This window comes from Cetorhinus maximus, chromosome 10 (assembly GCF_964194155.1).
Source record: "Cetorhinus maximus chromosome 10, sCetMax3.hap1.1, whole genome shotgun sequence".
Classification (NCBI taxonomy): domain Eukaryota; kingdom Metazoa; phylum Chordata; class Chondrichthyes; order Lamniformes; family Cetorhinidae; genus Cetorhinus; species Cetorhinus maximus.
The window spans coordinates 101591846-101618402 of record NC_135888.1 but is presented as its reverse complement, the minus strand read 5'-3'; the positions used below and the strand labels follow the sequence as shown (position 1 = coordinate 101618402).

Below are 26557 nucleotides of genomic sequence, written 5' to 3'. Positions count from 1 at the left end.
CCCCTACCTGTTGTGATGATCCCCTTCCATTCCCAGTTACACCCACCCTCGCACTAATAATTCCCCTCCATTCCCAGTTACCATCTTCCCCGATTGATAATCCCACTCCATTCCTAGTTACTCCTTCCCCATTGTGATGATCCCCCTCCATTCCCATTTACACCATCCCCCGGTTGATAATCTCCCTCCATTCCGAGTTACCCCCTGCCCCGCTGTGATAATCCACCTCCATTCCCAATTACCCCCACCCGGCAGATAATCCCTCTGCATTTGCTGTTACCCCCTCCCAACCTCTGGTAATACCCTCCATTCCCAGTTACCCCCTCCCCCTCTGATACTCCCCCCCCATTCCCAGTTACAGCCACCCGTTACCCCCTCCCTGCTGATAATCTTCCATTTGATTTACCCCCTCCCACACTCTGGTAATACCCCACCGTTCAGATTTACCCCTCCCCCGCTGTGATAATTCCCCTCCATTCCCAGTTACCCCCTCCCCTGTCTGATCATCCTCCCTGCATTCCCAATTATCCTCTGCCCTGCTGTGACAATCCCCCTCCATTCCCAGTTACCCCCTCCCCACTGTGATAATCCCCCTCCATTCCCAGTTACCCCCTTCCCCAGTTGATAATCCCCCTCCATTCCCAGTTACCCCCTCCCCACTGTGATAATCCCTCTCCATTCCCAATTACCCACTTCTCCGGTTGATAATCCCCCTCCGTTTCCAGTTGGCCCTGCCCTGCTGTGATAATCCCCCCTCCATTCCCAGTTGCCCCTTCCCTTGGTTGATAATTCACCTCTATTCCGAGCTACCCCCTCCCGTTGTGAGGATCCCCGTCCATTCCCATTTACGCTGTCCCCTGGTTGACAATCCCCCTCCATTCCCAGTTGCCCCCTCCCCTGTCTGATCATCCCCCCTCCATTCCCAATTATCCTCTGCCCTGCTGTGACAATCCCCCTCCATTCCCAGTTACCCCCTCCCCACTGTAATATTCCCCCTCCATTCCCAATTATCCACTTCTCCGGTTGATAATCCCCCTCCGTTTCCAGTTGCCCCCTCTCCCGGTTGATAATCCACCTCTATTCTGAGTTACCCCCTCCGGTTGTGAGGATCCCCATCCATTCCCATTTACACTGTCCCCTGGTTGACAATCCCTCTCCATTCCCAGTTGCCCCCTCCCCTGTCTGATCATCCCCCCTCCGTTCCCAATTATCCTCTGCCCTGCTGTGACAATCCACCTCCATTCCCAATTACCCACTTCCCCGGTTGATAATTCCCCTCCATTCCCAGTTGGCCCTGCCCCGCTTGTGATAATCCCCCCTCCGTTCCCAGTTGCCCCCTCCCCCGGTTGATAATCCACCTCCATTCCGAGTTACCCCCGCCCGTTGTGAGGATCCCTGTCCATTCCCATGTACACCGTCCCCTGGTTGACAACCCCCCTCCATTCCCAGTTGCCCCCTGCGCTGCTGTGATAATCCCCCTCCATTCCCAGTTGCCCCCTCCCCTGCTGTGATGATCCACCTCTTTTCCCAGTTACCCCTGCCCCCGGTTAATAATCCACCTCCATTCCCAATTACCCCCAACTGGGGGTTAATCCCCATGCATTTGCAGATACCCCCCCCCCACCCACCCCCCATTCACAGTCACAGCCCCTGCTATGATAATCCCCCCTTTCCATTCCCAGGTATCCCCTCCCTGCTGATAATCCCCCTCCATTCGAAATCACCCCCTCCTGCATTGTGATAACGCCCCTCCATTCCCAGTTACCCGCCCTCCCACGCTGTGGTCACAGTTCCCCCTGGTGATAACCGCCCTCTGTTGGCAGTGCCCCCTCCCCCACCCCGCGGAGGGATACTCTCCCCCGTGCTCCGCCTCCAGTCTGAGTGTCGCCAGTTTTTTTTTCACTGGGAGTCGGAGGAAAGTTGAGGGAGGAGCGGGGAAAAGAGAGAGAGAGGGAGGGAAGGAGCGAGCCGAGCAAAGAGGACAAAAGGCGGAATAAAAGGTAAAGGGGGCGGCTTTGCGCCCCGGGATATTTTTTGGGGGAGGGGGGGGAGGTTGGAGTGCGGGTGTCCGGGGCGGGCGGGGGCCGCAGCTCGGAAGCCGCTTGGTGAAGTTTTCCAGTGAGTCTCTGACATGGCGTCAGCCCCGGGGCCCGGCCTGGCCCGACCCGGGCCGGATTCACAGCCGCCTCCCTCCCTCCCCTGTCCGGGCGGGTTCAGTCTCGGGCTGTTCGGAGTTTAAAACTTCGGTGAAACCTCAGGATTGATTTAATTCGACCGCTTCCAGTCCTCTCCCCCCCCCCTTCCTGGCCGTTGAGTAGCCGCCTTTATTCGGACTGTGATTTACTGAGAGTGTCTGCGGCCCGGGCTCGGGCCGGGGGCCGTGGGGCCGGGACCCCGGGGTGGGTGGTGAAACCGCCGCGCCTCAGAACTTGTGTTCGCCGTACGGCTTCGGTGGGAAGCTCCAGGCGCTGGGAGCAGAATGGCTGCAAAACTCCTGCATTTTTGTTTTGGAGGAGGGAAGGAGGGGGGGAGGAGGGAAGGAGGGGGGGGGGGGGGAGGAGGAGGGGGTGGGGGATATATTTCCAGTAACGTTTGCAAGGAAAGTTTTGTCAAAGGGAAACGTGTCCCATCCAGAGTTGTGTTTTATTGCGCACTTTGCAGAAGAGAGAGAGAAAGAAGGAAGGAAGGGGGTTGGGGGGGGGTCGAAATCATGATTTTGGTTTTGAAGAACAAAAGATGAAACCTTTACCTCCCGAGCCCTGTCTGTGTCCCTAGACTGAAAAAGTGGAATCCCGGGAAGTGGTTGTCAGTGATTTACACGAAAGCTGATCTCATGATAGTGGGTTGTGGGGGTGGGGGAGAGGCAGATGAATGTTGGGTTCTGTTCTCGACACGAGAAAGGCAGCTGCTGGAGCGTTGAGCGACACCCAGCTTCTGCCAAACTCGGGACGGGACATTTCGCAGATGTTAAAGCAGTTTTAGATTTAATCAGTGTTGTGGTGATTTGATTTACATACTCAGATGTAATAAAGCGGATGTACGTCGACCTTTTTCGGGGCGTTAATAATTGAAGAAACAGTTTTGGGATAGAATATTGTTATTTTGTTGTATCCGAGTTTATTTTTTCAAAGGCAATATGATTTGTGATTCTTGTAACCCGTAACATTTGTATGTGTTTGTATGTACCCTGAATTGTTTATACGTGTGGGGTAATGGGCAAGGACAGAAATCGATCATTTTTGTGGTCAATTTCTTGAAAGTTATGCCTTCTGGCAAAAGATAAGATCATGAATGTGCTAAATGCTGATTCTAAGCAAGTCACACTACAAAGTTACGCCACTGCGAAATAAAAAGCAACAACAAATTGAAGATATACATGTATATAGGCACTGCTGCATAGTTGTCCATTTTAAAAATGGTATCTTAAAGCTGCTAGAAATTATGTAAAAATTTCTTTTCCACTGAAATCATTGTACTGGATACAACCAAGTCTTGGAATTTAAAATATAAGTAAAGAAATTTAATTCTCTTGTTTTGGAGGGAGAGGAAAAATTAAGGTTTAGTGACAAGTTGCAATGTTTTTGCTTTGGAGGAGGATATTTTTCAAATAACTTTTCAGAAGGAAAGTTTTGTAAAAAAAAAAGTGTCCCATCCACAGTTGTAATTGTGGGTATTTTATTGCACACTTAATTTGAGCTAATTGTATTGCATTTATGCATTCCAGATATGTTTTTATTAGCACGATTAGTATTTTAAATAGTTGTCTGGTTATTTTCCTTTATGCACTGTCATACAGCAGAGTGGGTGCATATGAATTCTGGGTTTTTGATGCCTTCACATTTTGCTTCTTTAAGTAATTGTACGTAATTTGTTCAAGGCAATTTTCAGAAGTAATTGTAATGTCCATGTTGCAAGCCATTTTGATTGCCAACAAGGTTTTGTGGTGACTCTCAATCACAAGTTGATTAAATGGAGCAGTGGGTCTAAGTTGCAACACCAAATAACTGTATGTCCTCAAATAGATTATATGCCCTTTCTGTTGCATTCTCTTCATCTACCATGCATTCCATCTCGTATGAGAATTTCCCCCTCGCCCATGCGTTTCATTTTCTCCCTTTCCATACCCTAGTAGGCTCACTTGTCTCTTACCCTACAGACCAGTGTGTAGATCCTCTTTTCCATAGTCTTACCCTCTTACACTTGTTCTGCACTGCAATTATTTCCATGAGTTTTTCTGTGCTTATTACATATGATCTACCTATCCCTTCTACTGCGGTGACCATCATCCTCCCTTGCCTTTTCCTGCTCATCAATCACCACTTCTGTTTTTACTCCTTGGCAACCATCTTTTTTATTTCTCCTCTGCTCCCCATTTTATTTTTGTCCATTGACTTGATGCACCATCTGTGCTGTACATGCTCATTGTGCATGTCTTCTCTCAGTACACTCGGTTTTGAGGGGCCTGCATAAGGTAGACAGTAATGACTTGTTTCCCCTATTCGAGGGGGTCAATTACCAGAGGATTTAAGGTGATTGGTAGAAAGATTAGAGAGGACATGAAATTCTTTTTCACCCAGGTGGGTGTCTGGAATTCACTGCCTAAATCGGTGGTTGAGGGTGAAACGTTCAACTCATTTATAAGGTACTTGGATCTGCACCTAAATCTCTGTAACCTGCAAAGCTACGGACCAGGTGCTGGAAAGTGGGATTAAAATGAGTGGCTAGTTTCCTTTTCATCTTTTTCTGGCTGGCACAGACATGATGAGCTGAATGGCCTCTTCCTACGTCGTCTATGGTTTTCTCTTTCTGCTGATGCTCTCTCTGTGCCAGTTTGCAAACTCTGTGTCCATGTTCTGTTGCAAGTAAGTTGAATTTGCAGTGTGAGTTTTTGCATAAATATATTAGATGGACTGGATTTCATTGCCAACACGTCTAAGCACTCAAATCTTGGTCTGTATCAGGATAAACAACTCTGCCTTGATGGCCTGTAACTACAAAGCTGAAAAAAAAAAGCAGACTTCAGGCCAATCTGCATCAACAACTTGCTCTGAAAACTCTTTGCTCATATTTTGACAGCTCTGACAAATTCACAGCTGAGACGATCCACGACTTTCTAAAACAAGCATAACATTCTAAATGAAACAAGCCACAACATTTAAAAAAAAAGTCACGTTGCCCTATCTCCCACTGATAACGGATCCTTTAAAAAAAATTCCAGGGTCCAGATTCGCTTCTTCGCCAAAAACCGCAGAGTTCTTCCTTGGACCATATCCTCTTTGTACCAAGTGTCATTGGAATCTGTCCATTAGTTTTTGAGACATATTGTTTCCAGACTAACAGGCGAAATTATTCAGTAGTGGAGCTAATTATGTTGACGTACTATGTAATTTATGCAGTGAGCTAAAGATTTTTAATTCTTTCGTGGGATGCAGGTGTCGCTGGCAAGGCCAGCATTTGTTGCCCTTGAGAAGGTGGTGATGAGCTGCTGCCTTGAATCGCAACAGTCCATGCCATGTAAATACGCACTCTGTGCTGTTAGGAACGTAGTTCCAGGATTTTGATCCAGTGACAGTGAAGAAATGGTGATAAAGCTCCAAGTCAGGATGATGTGTGGCTTGGAGCGGAATTTGTTGGTGGTGGTGGTGTTCCCATGCATCTGCTGCCCTTGTTCTTCTAGGTAGTAGAGATTGAAGGTTTGGAAAATGCCGTGGAAGGAGCCTTGGTGAGTTGCTGTAGTGCATCGTGTAGATGGCACACATTGCTGCCACTGTGCATCAGTGGTGGATGGAGTGCGTGCCAGTCAAGCAGGCTTCTTCGTCTTGGATGGTGTTGAGCTTGAATCTTGTTGGACCCACATTCACCCAGTCAAGTGGAGAGTATTCCATCACACCACTGACTTCTGTTTTGTAGATGGTGGAGAGGTTTCGTGAAGTCAGGCAGTGTTAGTCACCTCAGAATTCCCAGCCCCGATCTGAGCACATTATTGCTGTGGAAGTGCTGCTTGATAGCACCGTCAACAACACCTTACTTCACTTTAGGTGGTAAATTATTAGCGCTTTTGTTACTGGGCACTGTTATACTACAGTTGCTTGCATAGACTGACAAATGGCAGTTAGGTACATTAATACTGTTGGCTTTGCATTGGTCCTTCAGGAAAACTGAGTTCTGTGCTTACAATGAAGCATGTGCAGATGTTCTGCCACTGGCACTTACTTAAATTCTGCTTAATTTTAAAAGTGCAAAAGGACAGTTATATTTTTTCTTAAACTAAGTGGATTACAATGAAACCTAAAAGTACCCAGGTTATTTACAGGCTGTCTGGGAAATCTTTAAAATACAAATTCCCAGCTGGTGCAAAGTTGTTGTTTTTGTTTAGCTCTCAGATGACTTCATATCCAAGTTAGACTGCATAATTTGTGTTGTAATAAAACCAAAGCTGCTTTTATCAATGCAAATTATGTAGTATATGACCTGTAATTAGCAATAGTTAAAACACTTTAGAATATTTTAATTTTTAAAAATTATGCGGACATGCATAACCACGTAAAATGAAATTGCATAAGCATGAAGTAGAGCTGAAATTATGAAAAAAAATAGTTTATTCTTGTGTGAAATGAATCATTTGGATGACTTAGAATTTTGTAATGCTAAAATATGCAAGGAACTTTCTGATGAATTTCAATAAATTTTCAACAAACACCTTTCCATGAAGGTTTAAAATGTATGTTGGTGCTTATGACAGGCAGTAGTGTGTGATCATACAAGTTTTTAAAAATAAACTCATGTAGTCTAAATATCTCCACTTGAACTGTTTAAATTCTGTATCTGTAGAAACTATTGCTTGATATTTTTATTCAGATTACTATTTGTCAGAATCTACTGAACACTACAGTCTTATATTTTACCTAAATCTACAATATTTCTTGCATAAATCCAAACATTGAAACAGAAAGCTTGGACCAACAAACCTGTGTTTGTTGGGCATTTGTCCTCTACACAAGCAGATATTTTTAGTCACGCTGAGCTACTCTGTTCCCATATACGTTGAACCCTTTTTACTTGATCTGTCTGTTGAATCTAAGTTTGTGTTGCCTGAGTTTCTGCCTCAACCTATAACCATGGAAGTGAATTCCATAGCCTTATAATTCTGTGTGAAGAAGTTTCATCTCTGTTTTAAATTTTATTTGTTCATCAATGCTGTTAAATTAACCTGATTTTTAATGATCTGCTAAATTGAGCTGAGACCTCAGTATGCGCATAATACATCATGTCTACCATATTTGAGAATTACTGAATGTTACAGCACAGAAACAGATGATTCAGGCCATCAAGCCCACTTTTTTTTCCTTATGTGAGCTAAGCAATCGTTTGTGGTAAAGAATTTCACAGTGCCATCCCACACTCCAATTTCTCTCCTCCCCCCCCCCCCCCCCCTCCCCCCCCCCCCAATCAAAGCTTTCTTTCTTAACTTTCTAACTTTCCCTTTAATCATTTTGGTAATTTAGTTTCGTGCCTCTTTGTTACTGTTTCATCAGCCACGTGAAACAATCTGTTGCAGGCAACTTTATCATAATCCTGTGTAATCTTAAACCTCCATTAAATCATCTCTAAAATGCTTTTACTCCAGTTGGGGTGAGGGGAGTTGATAGTGGGATTGGTTGTTGGTGGCGGAGCGCATTCTGTTCCAAATTTGTCTCTGTAACATTCAGCCCATCACCTTTGGTGGTAACAACGATTTATATTGATGTAAATGCCTTTAACATAATGAAACATGCCAAGTCGCTTCACAAAAGCATTATAAAACAAGGTATGATGAGATACTAGGTCAGATAACAAAAAGCTTGGTCTAGGAGGTAGGTTTTAAGGAGCTTTTTGAAGGAGGAAAGTGAGGTAGAGAGGTGGACAGGATTAGGGCTGATATTCCAGAGCTTGAGGCCGTGGCAATTGAAGGCACAGCTATTACTGGTGGAGCAATTAATATTGGGGATGCATAAGACACCAGAATAAGAAGTGAGCAGATGTGAGGGTTGTGAAACTGGAGGAGATTACAGCGATAGGGAGGTATGAGACCATGAAGGGATTTGAAAACAAGGATAAGAATTTTAAAATCAGGACTTTGGCTCCTGGTCAAGCATTGTCTGTTAGCAAGCATAGGGGTGACAGGTGAACAGGACTTGCTGCTATTTAAGGCACGGGCAGCAGAGTTTTGGGGGACCTCGAGACCAGCCAGGAGAGAATAGTTAAAAGCAAAATACTGCGGATGCTGGAAATCTACAATAAAAACAAAAATACCTGGAAAAACTCAGCAGGCCTGACAGCATCTGTGGAGAGGGATACAGTTGACGTTTCGAGTTCTTCAGAACTAAAAAAATATAGAAATGAGCCCTTTCGAGCTCCTCCTGTCCCACCCCCTCTACCAGCTTATATTTCATCTCATTTCTATATTTTTTAGTTCAGATGAAGGGTCATACGGACTTGAAACGTCAACTGTATCCCTCTCCGCAGATGCTGTCAAACCTGCTGAGTTTTTTAGGAGAGAATAGTTGTTGGAATAATTGGGTTAAGAGGTAACTAAGGCATGAATGAGGGTTTCAGCAGCAGATAAAGTTGGGTGATGTTACGGAGGTGGAAATAGGCGGTCTTAGTGATGGCATGATTGAAGTTGGAAGCTCATCTCCTCTGTATCAAATATGACACCAAAATTGCAAACAGGCTGGCTTAATTTCAGACTCTTGCCAGGGAGAAGGATGTCGCTAGTATCTAGGGAACAGAGTTTGGAGTGGGGACCAAAAACAATGGCTTCAGTCTTTCTAATATTTAATTGGAGGAAATTTCTGCTCATCTAGTACTGGATGTCTGATAATTTAGCAACAATGGAGGAGTTGAGAGCAGTGGTAGAGGTAGAGCTGGGGTGTCACCAGCACGTGTGAAAGCTAATGCTGTGCCTTCAGATGATGCAGCTGAGGGCAGCATGTAGATGAGAAACAGGGGAACAAGGATAGATCGTCGGGGAACATTAGTAGCCATATGACAGCAGGAAGGAAACCATTGAGTGATTCTGTGGATATGTTTGGATAGATAAGAATGGAACCAGATGAGAGCAGTCCCACCCAGCTGAATGACAGTAAAGAAGTATTGGAGAGGCGTGGTGTGGTCAGTTGTCAAAGGATGCCAACAGGTTGAGAAGAGTGAGGAGGGATAGTTTACCTTTGTCACAGTCATATAGGATGTCATTTGTGATTTTGATGAGAGCTTTTATGATATTGTGGTGGGGCAGAAATTTAATTGGAGAGATTCAAACATGGAGTTCCTGGGAAAGATGGGAATGAATTTGAATGAAGATGGGAGTGATAACAGATTCAAGGACTTTGGAGAGGAAAATTAGTTTGGCGATGGGATGATGGGTGTCGAGGGTTTTTTTTCGAGGAGAGGGGTGATGATGGCAGATTTAAAGGAGGGAGGGACGACACCTGAAGAGAGAGAACAGTTTACAATATCAGCTAACCTAGGGGCCAGGAAGGGAAGTTGGGTCAAAAACAAAAATACCTAGAAAAACTCAGCAGGTCTGACAGCATCTGTGGAGATGAATACAGTTAACTTTTCGAGTCTGTATGACTCTTCATCAGAACTAAGAAATGTTGAAATGAGGTGGAATATAAGCTGGTTGAAGGGGGGTGGGATAGGTAGAGCTAGATAGAGGGCCAGTGATAGGTGGAGGCAAAGAAGAGATTGACAAAGATGTCATAGACAAAAGGACAAAAGGGTGTTGACGGTGGTGATATTAGCTGAGGAATGTGCTAATGATGACATTAAGGGTAGAAAGCAGGACGAGCAAGTGACAGCCCTAGTGGGGGGGGAAGGGATCGAAATAGGCTAAAAGGTAGAGATAAAACAATGGATGGAAATACATTTAAAAATAATGGGGATAGGTGGGAAAAGAAAAATATATTAAAAAATATATAAAAATTATAAATTATTGGAAAAGGGGGGATCGGAAAGGGGGTGGGGATGGAGGAGAGAGTTCATGATCTCAAATTGCTGAGCATCCGCAGTATTTTGCTTTTATCTTAGGGAAGTTGGGTGATTAGTTTAGTGGGAATTGGATAGCGGGAACAGGAGGTGGATCTCATGGACGAGATGAGCTCGGCGAGGGTATGATCAGAGATAGAGAAACCTAGAGAAAGGTGTGAGTTCAGAGCTAGGTGGAAGAAGGGTGCACTCAAGGATGTTTAGCCAGGTGGACTAGTGGAAGGGAGGGACGCGGCAGAGGCAGCTGATTAAATTGTCTTGATCTTCGTAACAAAGAAGTCCCTGGGCTCCTTGCGCTCGTTGGTGAGGTGGGGAGGGGAAGGGTTTAAGAAGATGGTTTGCAGTGAAGAAAATAAGTCAGGAGCTATCTTTGCATCCCAGGATAACAATGAATCTATACTGCATCGTTTCCATTCTTTCTGTACTGAGGTGCCCAAACCTTACCCAGTAACTCAACTGGACCCTCACTAAGATCCTGTACATGCTCACGTTGCCACTTGATTTTTTGAGTTTTATGCCATGACATACATAAAAAAAAAATCAGGAATTCTTTTATATGGATTTATCTACCCATACAGGCACCTTTTTAATGTGTATAGCTGAAGAGCAAGGTCACCCTGCTTCTCTACTCTGTTTAAAATCTGATGATTGGATGTGCATTTACTTCCCCTAAAACTTCCAAACTTCATTGCTTCACAATTTTTCTAACTTGAACTGCATCTGCTGCCCCCAAACCCTCTTGTCTGCCTATCCTGCAAAATCCTCCTACCAGCTGCTCATTTTTCAGCACAATTTGCCATAATCCCTCAATTTGGTATAATCAGCAAACTTTGAATTTCCTTAATCCAGGTTATTTGTGTGTGTATGTGCATAGATAATATAGTAGAGTGGCCCCAAAAGGGGCTTCTTTGATAAACCATTCACTTGTCCTTCAACAATCTCTCTCCAGGTGGTTACATGCCTCTTAAATTCCTGTGCCGTATCTTTGTTATAATAGCTTTACAAATGTATTTTCAAATTTATATAAATCACATTCACTGCATTTTTAAATAACATTCTTTGTTTTTTAAGTAATTCTTGAGTTGGTCAAACATTTGCCTTTTAGAAATGTGTGCTGATCAGTTTTAATGAGCTGCTGTTTATACAAATGTTTATTCATTTTATTTGATGGTGCAAGCTGTAGTAATTTAGCAATTTAAGCCCTGTCAATTGTCTTGTTATATTCTTTTTTGTATCGGGAATAGTCACATTTGACGCCACCCTCCAGTCCTCTGGTATAATTATAATTAGAGCAGCTGTTTGTTCCCTACTTGGCATAAGGATTCCTGATGTAAGTCATCTGGTCTGAATGGTTTATCTATCTGCAGTTGGGGTTTATTCTTTAAATTATAAATTATTCTTTAAATAATCTACAATAATTAGTAGTAGTGCTACAATGTGAATATTCACCTCTTCTGTGGAAATGGCGGCAAAGCACGTATTTAGTATTTCTGCCATTCAGCTAAAAGCTTTACCTTGTTACTTTTAACGCTACTTGAATACTCTTACTGCTAATACGCTTATGTAAAAACCATTCCTTTTTATTATCTTTTTTGGCAAAATTTCTTTCTGGTTCCCTCTGGCCTTTTAGTGTGTCAGCCTCAGCTAAATGGTAGAATTCCCACCTGTGAGTCAAAAGGGCATGATGGGTTCATGCTTCACTCCAGAGAATCTGTATCATGTAATCTAAGCTGATGCTTCAGCGTGGTCTCCTGGTATTCTGGCCAATAATTATCCATTAACCAACACCACTAAAATACATTACCACCTACTTTTATCTCATTGCTCTTTGTAGGACCATGCTCTGTGCAAATTGGCTGCTGCATTTGTCCACATTACAGCAGTCACTACACTTCAAAAGTACTTCATTGGCTGTGAAGCCTAACCTGAGGCTCTGAAAGATGCCATATAATGCAAATTCTCACATTACTTTCCTTGCTTTCCTATGTTCCATTTATATAGTTTTCTTATGTACTTTCTGCATTTTACAGTATCTAAACATTAAATACTTTTTTGTTCCAAATTTGATCCATTCTTCCATGGATTCCAGCCAGCTAGTTTTTTGTATATTTTATTTGTATCCTTCTGTCTCCTCTTTGAATATTCCCAATTCCTGATTCAGCATTCAATTTGCTGGTTTTTCCTGCCATGTAATTTTGAGCAATGTGCCTTTATCTCCCAATAATTTGTTTTTTTGACATTTTTTCCTTTCTATTACAATTATATTATGGTTACTGTTTCTCTATTTTTAGTTTGTGTACTTGTTCATTGAGTGCTTCCTTCCTTTTTGGAGTAGCAACATATTGGTTGAGAAACAATCCTGGATACATTGCAAAAAAAAAGCCATAGGAACCAAAATAATTTTCTCTATTCCAGTCTATTTTTGGATAATCAAAATCTCCTCCATATAACTCGATTGTTAAAACAAACCCCTGTAATTTATTTTTAGGTTTTGCATTTGACTTTCTGCTGTTTGTGCTATGGTACTCTCACCAATGTCCCTGATCCCTACTGCTTTTCAGCTCTCCAAAGAAATTCTGTTAGTTTCCCTTTGTTATTGAAGATGGTAGTTTCTTGTGCGCATAGAGCAATTTGATGTGCATTCTAACATGAATGTGGAGCTCAATTACGCACCTGCATGGCTTTCCAGAGTGTAGGCAAGGATGAATTATCTGATTATATTTGGGATAGCCTGGTCTTTCTAGTTTGCCTTTTGTCCTTAGCTGCCTGTATTTTTGGTGTTCAAAGGAAACCATGTCACTACTTGAGGTTGCTCCCCAGGTAGTTCTTGCTTGCGCATTTCTCTCCTTCTCTTTGGTGGACATGCCACATTTCCTGAGGTTTGTCTTCAAGGAGTCCTTGAACCTTAATCTTGGCCTTCCTCACGTGCGTTGCCCCTAAATTGTGAATACATGATCGTCTTGGGGATTTTGTCGTCAGTGACACATGCTGCATGACCACGCCATCTGAGCTGAGTTCTGTGATGAGTGCTTCAATTCCAAGCGTTTCTGCTCTTTGAAGTACCTTCTTATTGGGCATTTTGTTGCCCTATTTCTATTTAGTGATCAAGATGTTCTGAATGCATCTCATGTGGAACCTGTCCAGCTTCTTAGTTTTCTGGAGGAGGTAGTCCGTGTCTCCCAGGCATATATGAGGGTAGTTATTACAACAGCTTAGTACACAGCAAGTTTTGTTGTAAGTTTTGATACCTTGTTTCCTCCACAGTCTCTTGCGTAAACCAGCAAAAGCTGAGCTTGCTTTAGAAATTCTATTTGCCACCTTGCTGCCAATGCAAACGTTTCTGGAGACTGTGCTTCCGAGATAGGTATAGTTATCTACAGCTTTCAAGCTGTCATTTGATAGTTATAGTAGGTGGGGCATAGTCAGAATTTGGTGGTGCTTGGTAGAGGATCTCTGTCTTCCTTAATATGATGGTTAGCCATAGTTGTCAGCTGCTTTTCAATATTCTTACTATCTTAGTTGAAGATTTTCACTCATCTCAGGTTGAACAGATGGTTTGGATCACTTCTCTATTTATTACACTCTAAATGCATAAGTCATCAGGGACATTTAATTTTTACACATATTGCTTACAAGTGCTAAGAAATTGTGATCTCCTGGGACCAAATTGTTTTGAAAATTTTCAGCGCTCACCATAAAATAAACACAGTATTACAATGATAAAGTTACTCGGATTTGACTGGAAGGAGTCTCTTGGCCACAGGGAATTTGAGGACCAGGATCGCAAATCTGAGACTAAGGTCATGGTTTACTGGACAGCAGTGATTCCTGCGCTACTGGATGTTTCAGAGACTTGGACAACCTAATACCACCAGCAGTGCCGTTGCAAGATCCTCCAAATGATTTCAGGAAGAAAAGTGGTCCATTGGCAGTGTTCTTTCCCAAACCAACGTCAAGGCACTGTTCACCCGAAACTAGCTCTGCTGGAAGGACATGTTGCTTGTATGATGACACCTGGCTCCCGAAGCAGTTGCTCTACTTTGAACTTGGTCGCGGAAGGAGACTCCCAGGAGAGCAGTGGAAATGCTTTAGAGATGTCCTCAAAGTATCCCTGAAGGGGGTCAAACATACCTGCCAACTCGTGGGACACCCTGGTTTGTGACTGACTAAGCTGGCAAAGGCTCATTTGGGAAGGCACCGAACACATTGAGGGACTTTGGGACCATGCAGAAGCAAAGTCAAGGCATCAGAGGGAGCACACACACCTTCAAACAACCCAACTCTTGGTGCACCACCTGCTCCACATGTAGCAAGAGTCTGCAGATTGTGCATTGGACTTATCAGCCATTTTGGAGTGGAACCGGAGTGGAAGCAAGTAGCCCTCGATCCTGAGGGACAGCCTAAGAAGACGACGACTTGGACGTGAAGGTAGTTTTATTAGTAACATTCTAGTCATTTCATCATCCCTATTTCCTTCCCTACTATTTTTTTATTTGACATTTTAATTTCCTTTTTTTTGTTGGCTGTCTATTCAACTATTTTAATTCCCTGCACCCTTCCTGGTTCCATTAGCCCATGCTTCAAAGTTTCTTCCCCATCTGCACCAAATCCAAAACTAATTTCCTTCATGAAATTCTTTACCTGATTTTTTTAACTCCTTTCCAACCCAATTCCCAATTATCCAACTTTCCCTTCTTGGCCTCCACGGTTAAACTTCATCCTTGGTCCCTTCAAATGCCTTCAACATACAGACCCTCAGCAATATTATCTGTAGCCATAATGCAAACTTCATGTGACAAGTTGGCTGAGTATGTAATATTCTTACCATGAGGTACACTATGAACTAAAACTCCATTCTGTACTTGGGCACCTAATCAGAGTTGACAGTTCAGTGGAGTACCGAGAAAGTGATAGAAGTTTCATCTCCTAGATGAATCAAGCTGAAGGAATGTTTGCAACCTCAGATGATTGAATAGTACCTTGGGATATTTTACAATGGGAGTAGGGAGTTTGCCTGGATAACTAGTGACCGCACTTCAGAAGTAATCCATAGCCAAGTCAGATCAGATGCTGCAGAAATGCAGATCCATTGTTTTGTTTTTACAATGATGTCCAACTCATATCTTTCCACCACCATTGATCAACCTACAGTCCCAGCTGTATAATTCAACTGTCTATCTGTAGTAGGAGTCCGGCCGGAAGGCAGCCAATTAGTGTGAAAGGAGCACTCCATGCCCAATCGGGAGCCTGGGCTGGAACGTCCTGTGGCAGAATGGTTATGCCATTAACAGGAAGTTGGTCATGGTTACAAATTTAAAGGCCCCCTGCTCTATCAATCTTTATTTCTTATGGCAGGAAAAAGTTTAAAAAGCTGAGTTTAAAAAAACATACAGATGCTGTCACTTTCACCAGCAGAATCTTTTGCTACATTCAGCCAGGGTCCTGGTGGCAGACCTTTTCTTCTGCCCTTACGTTGCCTCATCATAGCATCCGTAAAACGCTCCCAAACTTTTTCATGCCCGACACTTAAAAAAATGTAGTGGCCAATGAAAAATTGCAAACAAATGGACAGTTAACAAATTCAATAGCTTATTAGTTAGTAATTTCAAAATGGCGGGCAGGCTTCCAATTTCCACGCCTGCTTTTCTTCCGTAATTTCGGAGACTGGTGTGATGACATCGCATTGCCGAGCTGATGTCATCGTGCCCTATTTTATGTTTGCACAGTTCGGGGGGTGGGCAGTGGTGTGGGGGCAGCCTGCCTGTTTTGTGGCTGTAAAGTCCAGCCTCATGTTAAACACCTCACTATCTAACCTAAGAGCCATACGGACTCGAAATGTTAACTGTGTTCCTCTCCGCAGATGCTGCCAGACCTGCTGAGTTTTTCCAGGTATTTTTATTTTTGTTTTTGTTTTGGATTTCCAGCATCCGCAGTTTTGTGCTTTTAGCTTTAACCTAACCTAACATCTCCACCGTTCACTGCTCATTGAAAGAAATTAAGTGTTCCTGCATCTGGCTTCTGGAAATAGATTTTTTTAAAAGCATTTTTTGCTATCTAGTTCTAAATACAAATTTTGATCTTGTTCGCCTTTTTTGAAATAGTTGTGCATCAGCACAATCAAAATGTGAGAGGCAACTTCTCTAGAGTGCCACTTGAATGACTTCATATCCACAGTCCATCATAGCTAAATATGTGCTGATGTCTTGTGGCAGATTTCAGTGTGCCTTTCTTGCTGTAATTAATATTTCACATTGCTGCTTTAGATCCGAGCTTTGCATTTTACAGCTGTCAGTTCAAGGTTGTATTAACCTGTAACCTGTACCTTTTCACTAATGACTCCCTCTCTCTGCAGCTCTGCCCCCACCCCAACTTTTTAAAAAGAAGTGGGTCAACTGGACTATTTTCCCTCCCTCTTTAGATTTTCTAATGCACACTGTTTCTTGGCCTAGATGAGCAGCATTTCCAAGCTTTTGCATGCGTCATTCAAATTTAACTGTTAATGTCTATGCAAGATTTACATGTTGGTCTTTAATCTGTATCTTTTAATTTCCATGGGGAACTAGTAACTTGCTCTGTGGGAAAGTGCCAACACAAATCTGTTGCATCATTCAATGGCAGAATGCATGAAGGGCAAAGTGCAGCCTTTCTCAGTACAGTTTAATGAAACATGGCTTTGTGAGCAAGAATCAAATAATTTAACCTAGATATGTACAATTGAGCAAAATATGTAAAAGTGGTAATTATTAGTGTTTATTGATGGTTTTGTGTTGACTGACATTTGACTATAGGCAGAGAATAAGTAAACTAATATTTGAAGCAAAAATTTTTTTTGTGATCTAAAGATGTTGAGATCTGCATGTAGCACATGCTGAAAGCCCAAATGGCGATGTAATTTTTAACCTTTATAAATAATGCACTCATTCTCTAAATATGATCTCCCTGGAGGTGTCATAGTAAAAGGAAAAATTCTGGTATTTTCTGACCTATGGAAATCTTGTATTGATTTTGTAGCAAAGGCTTGCCTGTTGGAAAATGAAACTTTGTTTCCCGTTAGTATGATTCAGGAAGTCTGATCATATTTGTTATAAGATAGCTGAATAATTCATGTGCTGGAAAGGCATGGCAAAGGAGCAGAGCTGCTCTAACTTATTATAAAAAGGGAGAATTATGAAGTAACTATTACAAATAAAATAAAAAAAAATGTTTTCTTGTGCATGAAGAAAATCTTTGTAGAAAACCTGAAGAAGGGTCATACAGACTCGAAACGTTAATTCCGTTTCTCTCTCCACAGATGCTGCTGGGCCTGTTGATTCCCCCCCGCCAGCATTTTCTGTTTTTGTTTCAGATTTCCAGCATCCACAGTATTTTGCTTTTATCTTAAAATCTGTGTTCTTTTGCAAGAGGATTTTTCACTGCTAGTTTTGGTTAAAGTGCCTTTTATTGTATTGTTGCCTGACTCTCTCTCCAGTTGGTTCATGCATTTGAAAACATTCACAAGTAGTTTATTATGAGCCAAGTACATTCACATCAACTTCAAATGTCATGTTTAACATAGCTGGCCCAGACAATCTGACAGTTTAATAGTAATGGCAGTGTCGTGCTTTCAATGTATTTCTTCTGATGGCACTGGTTTGTAGTAGAATGTCTTGATATTTGATTTGAGGTTGTCAACTTTTAAAGTGTATAATCTATGTATGCATAATAGCCAACCAATCTCACTGAAATTTTGTCTTTCTCACAAGGGTTTCCAATCTCCACATATGAACAGCATTGTTATGTTTTGCCATGTATATTCATTTTATTGAGCAATTTATCTTGTCATTTACAGTGGTGGCCATACTTCCAAAGTGTGTCTCTGAATAATACTCAAATTGAGAATAAATTGCTATGCTCTTATGCCAAATATGAAATTGTATATGGAACATTATATTTTATTTTATACATTTTCATATTGCATTTTTGGTTGCTGTGTGAGTAATGTGAAGTATAAAGCTTTGAAGAGTAACAATTTTGTTTAGCATCCTCCTGTTTGTCCTTGAACTATGTGGCTTACTTAGTTTGTGGAAATTATACTTGTTATATTTACGTATTGTAATGATCCTTGACCAGACCCCTCCCCCCAACCAACCCACCCATCCCCACTGTTGTTGGTAGGATCCAGTTAGGGACCAATAACGTTTTGTTTAAAGTAGTCAAAGTTTGAGATTCAAGACACCTGCCTTTAGAATAAAGCCACAGATTTCACAGGTTTTTGAACAAACAAACAACAAAACTTTACAAGTTCAGAAAGATCAAACAGTTTACAAGAACTGTCTTGTACTCTAACATTCAGGGTAAGTATGAGATACACGTGAATTAATAGACGAACCATGGTCAGACGCACCACACTACACAGTAAGTGACAGATGCACCCAAAACAGATTCCATGGACTTCTCAACAACTCACCCAGGTGTTGGTCCAAATTGTGAGCCACCCAATCTCACTGAAATGTTGTCTTTCTCACGAGGGTTTCCAATCTCCACGTATGAAGATCTGTCCTTGGAATTCCTTCCAAAAGTCACTCCCATTTTGATGGTTTCAACAATGGCCCACCTCGCAGGCTATCAATCTTGTCCTATTTGAGATTCCTTTTCCCTTGGACCGCCAATCTATCCATTGCATACAAGTACACTCAAGCTTCACCTTCCAAGCACATTTTCGGGTCTTCGGGTTGTGCCAAGCAGAACACCACTGCTCCAAAGGGGTGCCTTTGTCCCAGCGGCTGTCTTCGTTCAAAGTCTGTTCTCCACAGCTCTATCTTTAATTTAACTTAACTGGGACTTCTGCCTGTCCCTGTCTTGGTCACGTTTGCTGGCTGGCTCCCCAAAACTGACTGCCTCTGAACTGTGGTTCACTGATTCTTGAACTGATGTGGTGACCTATCTCAACATTCCAAGAGGGTCCCACCCTTGTAACTAGGCAGGAACCAATGTAACAAGCATGGGAACATCCTGTACCTTAAATGTTACAATCTCCACAGACTGCCAATTTAGCGCATGGAGACAGATAAAAATGGATTTCATGGCAATATGCTCTGTTTCCTTGTTTAATGTGTGATATTTTGCATTGAAGTGATGTTAATATTGAACTCTAACATCCATTTTATTTACAAATATTGTATAATGTTTAGAGAACTAACATCATAATGAAGTGAAATTCAGTGTTAAACTGCAATATAAAAAGGTGAACTACTGATCAGTTTGCCAAAGTTATTGCGTTGACCAAGCAAGCTTATTGTTGCTGCAGGGTGGAGCAGATTCTCACTTTTGGTGCATTTTAGCTTGCTGATTTAGCACCCCAGTGAGATCCACTGCCCCTGTGATCTCCATAAAAAAAAACTTGTAATAAGTTTGCTGTTTATTTTCAATCTATGCATAATTTAAAGTCATGCATATAAAGTTGAAAGCATTAAATCTGTGGGCAACGCATTAAATCTTATCCATTGCATGTCATGTCAACACTTGCTCTTATAAAATAAGCAACTTAGATGAACTGATTTGCTAATATGTAGATCAGTACAGATTCTACAAAAGACAACCACTCCAGTGGTTCCAGCGGGGCTGCATCCTATCAAGCTGCTGTTTATGTATTTTCACGACAACCATTTTTCTTTAAATAACAATTGTAATAAATTCCTCCTCTAATCCTTTCCAACCCTCTACCTCGCCTTCTTCATTCAAGAAACTCCTTAAAACCTGCCTCTTTGACTGAGCTTTTAGCCATTGGCCCGAATATCGTTCTGTGTGGCTTGGTGTTCAATTTTGCTTTATAACGCTGCTGTGAAGTGCCTTGGGACATTTTATTACTTTAAATATGCTATATAAATACTAATTGTAAAAAGCCTATGGTTGGGGGTGTTGGGGGGGAGGGGGGAGAGGAGAATGAGAGTGTCTTGTGGAGTGTACACTAAGTTTACCTATAAAGTTAGCTGTTACATGTTGCAAGCATGGCTAACAAGTTTCACTCATGTAAACTTGTCACTTTTTCCGAAGCTGGATTTGGTTTTCAGAATTCCTGAGACTTCACTGTGTACTTGGGTCTTCCCTGAGAGAAGAGGCTTAATCAAGTAACACCTTTCCAGAATGCACCACCAGCATCACCCTGTGTGTTGTACTGGTGGGCTACAACTTCCTGAATGCAGCTTAAGGTGGTCAGTTTTCCTTTTTAATCTAATACCATAATTACCAGTGGGGGCTGACAAACAAGGTGAATGCCCTGTCATTATCTATTCTTGCTGTCAAGATTCCGTCAAACTGTTTAATTTTTGTTGCAAGTCTCTTTTCATGCTCTCTCCTTGCTTTTCTTATTAGTTTGTTCACTTCCCCTCTGGTCCTTCTATATTCAGTCTGATTCTGCATTGTATTTTCTACCTGACATCTGTCCTATGTGCACTTCTTCCTTTTCATCTTTACCTCTATCTCTCTCATCATGCAGGGCACTCTGGATTTATTTGCCCTACTTTTCTGCTTCAAGGGAATATACCTTGGCATTGCCTGCAATACCTTTTCTTTGAAGGTGGCTTATTGTTAAGCCACCATCTTTTCTGCCAACATTTGATTCTAACTCACTCAACTCAGATGCATTCTCATTCCATTGAAGTTGGCTTTTCCCCCAGTTAATTATCCCTGCTCTGGATTTTTCCCTGTCCTATTCCATGATTGACATAAACCTTATGATACAATGGTCACTGTCCCCTAGAGGCTCTCCCACTGATATTTGATCCACTTGGGCCAACTCATTCCCTAGAATCAGGTCAAAAAGTGCATGCCCTCTCATTGGACTGGAAACGTACTTCTGCAGAAAATTATCTTGAACACATTCCAGGAACTCTCGCCCATCTTGTTCCTTTGTACTATTCCTATCCCAGTCTGTGTTTGGACAATTATCCCCCATTATGATTACTCTATAATTCTTGTACCTCTCTGTAATTTCTTTGCAAATTTGTTTCTGCACATCCCTTCCTGTAGTTGGTGGTCTACGTACTACACCAGTCAGTGTTATTGCATTGCACCTTTTTCATTCCTTACCTCAAGCCAGAGATTCCGTCCTTGACCCCCTGGAACATCCTCTCTCTCCAGTATTGTAATACCATCTTTAATCCATATTGCCACTCCCTCCACCTTTACTTCCTTTCCTGTCTCTCCTAAACACCTTGTACCCAGGAATATTTAATGCCCAGCCCTGCCCTTCTTTGACCCAGGTCTCTGTTATAGCAATAATAATTCCATTTGTCAACCTGTGCCTGTACCAATCTTAACCACACTCCATGCATTCACATACATGAACATTAGCCCTGATTTAGGCTTTTTACTTGCCTCTTTATCCTGACCCCATCTAATGACTTACTATTGCCTACTCTAATTCAATCAAACTCTCCAAGTACTCTTTCTACCTTGATACTACTGTCTGATATATCCTCATTATCAGTTGATACTTAATACTTCCCACTGCCAGTTTTTTTCCTCTGCACTCTGAATATCCCCTCAGGTTCCCATCCCCCTGCCAATCTAGTTTAAACCCCCCCCACAACAGCAAACCTCCCCGCGAGGACATAGTCCAAGTCTTGATAAGGTATAACCCGTCCTCTTTGTACAGGTCCCACCTGCCCCAGAGCTGATCCCAATGCCTCAAATGTAAAACCCTCCCTCCTACTCCATTTCTCCAGCCATGTGGTGAACTGAATCTTCCTTTCCTTATGCTCACTTGCACGTGGCACTGAGAGTAATCCTGAGATTACTGCTCATGAGGTCCTTCTTAATTCCCTACCTAACTCCTTAAAATCTGCTTTTCCTACCCAATACATTGGTCCCAATGTGGACCATGACCTCTGGCTGCTCGCCCTCCCCCAAAAGAATGTTCTGCAGCTGCTCTGTGACAACCTTGACCCTGGCACCAGGGAGGCAACATACCATCCTGGAGTCATGTCTACGGCCACAGAAATGCCTCTCTGCTCCTAAAGCTATGAAATCCCCTACCACTATAGCACTTCCATTCTTCCCCCTCCCTTCCTGTGCAGCTGAGCCACCCGTGGTGCCACAAACTTGGTTTTCTGCAGTCCTCTGAGGAGCCATCTCGCTCACCATTATCCAGAATGGAAAAGCCATTAGAGAGCGAGATAGCTTCAGGGGATTCCTGCACTACCTGCCTGTTCCTCTTAGATACTCTGGTGGTCACGCAGTCCATCTCTCTCTGTGTACTACTTAGCTGCGGTGTGACCACCTCTCTAAACATGCTATCCACATAATCCTCAGCCTTGCAGATGCACCACAGTGACTCCAGCCACCACTCAAGTTTCTGCAGCCAGTGACATTTCCTGCAGATGTAGTCATCGAGGGCACTTTGTGCCTGCGTGACTTCCCATACTCCACAAGATGCACATTCCACATGGCCAAGCTGCACTGACATGCCTTTAAACTTTATATAAAACGTTTATTCACCTGTCCTTCGCCAATTGTTTCCTCTTCTACCCCTCGCACCTCTTTATGAAGTCCTGCTGCTCCCTCCCTCTCGCGCTCTTTTATCTCCTGGGCTCCTCTCTAGTTCCCTATGACTTTACGCTTGATTTTCTCCAAATCTGGTCGGTCCACTGAGGCCCACAACTAGCTCCTTTTGAACTCCCAGCTCCTCTCTCACTCCTTTTGAACTCCTGGCTCCTCTCGCGCTCTTTTATTATGTATTAATTAATTTAATTATTTTTCTTAAGTTACTTTATAATTAACAAATCCTACTACTCAGGATAAGCTTACTACTATTTATAAACCATACTAATGCTAATAAAGCCTTACAATTACAAATAAATGACCAATTTGAAAGACAGTCAAAGCAAAGGCAATGGATACTTACCAAGCAATCACCTACCTGTTCCCTTGTGATGACACACCTTGATTTTTGTTTCAGAATGCGGAATCTGGTTTGAGGTCGGCTCTCACTGTTCTCACCGACTCTTGGAGTGAACTCCCGCTCTCTCTCCCTCTCTGTGCTTTCAGCTCCCGCTATTCGCGCTGACTGAGTGAAACTACCGCTCGCTCGCTCTCTCTTCCTGTGCTTTCAGCTTCCGCTCCATCCCTCTGTCTCACATAAACATAGGTAGCCTGAACTCCCTCCAGCGCTAAACTCTTCAAAAATCATGTACCACAAGTACTATTTATAGAAATAAAGTTCCTGTCCAGCTGAATTGCTATTGCTAAAGTGTGCAGTCTTCTGGTGTTTCTCACTCCCATTTGATCTCAGGCCTGTCCTAACTTAGCTGACCTCAACTCAGGTGATGATGGTGCAATTGCCTGTAGCTTATTAGGGGAAAGGTGCATATGCTGGAAGAACTGTGCATGCTGTCTTCCCACAAACTATGCCTTCAAAAATGGCCCATGCCCCAGAATGAATGTCACTAAATTCATCACCTCCAAATGTGAATTTTTTTTTGAAAAAGGTTGAACGTTGCTCTTGCTGTAAGATCCCTGAACCTTTGTTGCAACTGACAGCAAGTGTTTGCAACCAGTAACAATGTATTTACCATGGATGCAGATCAGGTTATAATACCCTACCTGACTTTTGACTTGTTGCTGCCAACTTAAATCTCTGCTGGCACAAAGTAACTGCGGTCCACCTAATTTCAGGTAGTAAAGTGGAATATAGAAAAGGTAAATAAACAAGAGACACTCTGTAAAACTGACTTTGATTTCTGGCATCTTGGTGTGCTGTTAAAAGTGGAAATCCGGAAGTTGCTGTCATTGATACCCTGCTCCTTTACATGGTGTACTATTACAGCCTTTACAGGTACAATCACAGAATCAGTGATTTGATGTCCATTTCAACTTTTTATGCACTATTTTTGCTGTGAAAGCCAGTTGAAATGTTAAGACTTGCTCCTCCAAGCGCAAAAGAGTTTTTAATGGTGTACTAAGTTATGTTTACTGCTGAACAACCTCTTGGCCTTGAAAAACTAATTTTACAAGTTTGGATTTTCATTTCCTCTGAGTATTTAAAAATGGTTGATTTTAATTTTTTTTACTTTTGATATTTCAGTTTCTCCCTTAATCCCATGTGTACAGGCTGTCCCCATTTTTATTTTACTTTCTGTGCAATAATTCTGTGCAATAACTGTGTAAGTTATAATCTCTGTTTAGGTTCTGGGTTCAAGTCCCACTACAGGGCTGAAACTCCAGTGCAGTACTGAGGGGTTGCTGCTTGTTGGATGTACTATCTTTCGAAATGAGGTATTAAACTGAGGCGCCATTGCTCAATTTCAAAGAAGAGCAGGGGACTTACCCCTGGTGTCCTGGCCAATATTTATCCTTCAATCAACATCATCTGGTCATTATCACAGTGCTATTTGTGGGAGTTTGCTGTGCACAAATTGGCTGCCATATTTCTTGTAATATAACAATAACTACAAAATTGGCTGCGAAGCGTTTTGAGACGTCTGGTGGTCATAAAGAGCTCTATATAAATGCAAATCTTAATTTTTACTACTTCGCTGTCTGCAAATTTTTCAATATGATCAATCTGCACAATCTCTGGATGCTACAGATCCCCTATAGAAGGCACCACTTTCAAACTGACACCAGAATAGAGGTAATAAATTCTCTGGTGGCTGCCAAATCTTTTTTGAGGTAAATGGCAAGTGGCATGCCTTCGCTGCTGACCGCAAAATCTAGGCCATTAATTTATTTGTCGTCAGATGCACAAGCATTGAAGTAGTCTTTTGAATCACTCTCTGCAAACTTGTGAATGTGACCTAATGGTTCACATTTCAACATTTTCTCATTTATATAGAAGTTTGTGATTTCTTTTTTCTCACTGGAATTTTGTGAACATTACTGAGATTTTTAGTTTGCGTAGGAGCCATTTGCTAATTTTATTAAGGGGGGCCGGGGGATTGGGGGAGGGGGGGTAATATCTAATTTATAGATATTTGATAATGTTAGGAGCTTATTTTAGATGACTTAATTAAGAATTGCCTGTCAACTTTGATCACTTTATAGTACTAATTATTAGAAGGCAGTTTAGTTGTCAGTCTGCTGATCTGACATATTCTGATTCACAATGCAGACAGTCTGGGCGAAAAATGTTGTGTATAATTTTGAAGTGATATGTCTGCTCCATGAACATCCTGAGTAGAACTATTTTGCTCCTTCATATTTCTAAAGAGTAAATTCTCTCACATTCCTGAACTGCCTTTGATGACTAGTTTGAAGTGTAAAGTTTGAGAGTACTGCATTCATGCTACAACCGCAGCTGCTGTATTGTGAATACAGCCCGAATCCAACATTTGGGCCTGAAGGGATGATGGTCTCACTCTCTCCGCTTTGGAGTTCATATTGTGTATGTTTTAAATACACCAGTTCAGTACCAATGCAGAATTGAAATTGCTTGTAGTATGAATACACTAAATGTACAGATACACTTCTTTTGAATACAAGTGTCAGCTTTGACTCCAGTGGCAGTCACCTCTGAGTTAGAAAGTCCATGGCCTGTTTCCAAGTTGACCATATAACCTACATTAATACTTGACACAATCCTGTCAGAGATGTTAAACTGAGATCCCATTTGTCTCCTCACATGGACACACATTCTCACAGTGCAATTTACAATAGAGAATTTTCTGGTGTCCTGGCCAACTTATCCCTCACCCAACATCATCAAATACAGATTACATGGTTTTACAATACCAGAAACAGATCGTTTTGTCCAAAAGACTGTTTATGCTCCACATGAGCCTCCCTCCACCCTTCTTCATCCAATCCTATATACATATCTTTCCATTCCTTCACCCTTGTGTTTACTTAGCTTCCCCTTTAAATATATCTATGCTCGTCACCTCAATTACTTGTAATGAGTTCTACAATCTAAGCACTCTGGGTGATGACTTCTCTCCTAAATCCCCATTTAGATGTATTTGTGACACGTATATTTATAACCCCTAGTTTTGGTCACCCCTTAAATGGTGACATCTTCTCCATGTTTACCCATCAGCTCACCACCCCTGTCTTTTCTTTTCTACAGAGAAGAGCAGAAGTCTATTTAATCTTTCCTGAGGGTATACCCCTCTCACTTCTGATATTCTGGTAAATCTTATTTATACCTTTCCCTGTGCTTCTATATCCTTTTATTATATGTAGGTCAGAATTGTGCACAGTACTCTTAAGTGTGGTCTAACCAATGATCTATACAAGCTTAACATAACTGTTTTTCAATTATATTCTAAAAATGAACCCTAATTCCTTGTTTGCTTTTGTTTTCTGGGCTTATTAACCTATGTCATTACTTTGTGATTTGGGTATTTATATATGGCACTGGAGAATTTGCCAAAAAGATTAACTATCATGAAAGCAGAACTGAGAAGTTATATCCATCAGGAAAGATTGAACAGGCTGTTGCTCTTTTCTCCAGAAGAGGTCTTTACGATTATGAAAAGACTTGATAGGATAGTCATAGAGAAGATGTTTCCACTTACAGGGGAGACCAGAATTTGCAGTGATGAACTGAAGA

At 42.1% G+C, this 26557-nt stretch overlaps 1 protein-coding gene across 1 annotated transcript in view; it reads left to right on the top strand.

Moving 5' to 3' along the window:
• The first annotated feature begins 1854 nt into the window (after positions 1 to 1854).
• The window catches only part of smad5 (SMAD family member 5), a 62481-nt gene continuing 37778 nt past the window's right edge, over positions 1855 to 26557 (top strand). The window contains exon 1 of the mRNA XM_078550893.1: positions 1855 to 2000. The gene's annotated coding sequence lies outside the window, so the exon portion shown is untranslated. The remainder of the gene's footprint in view (positions 2001 to 26557) is intronic.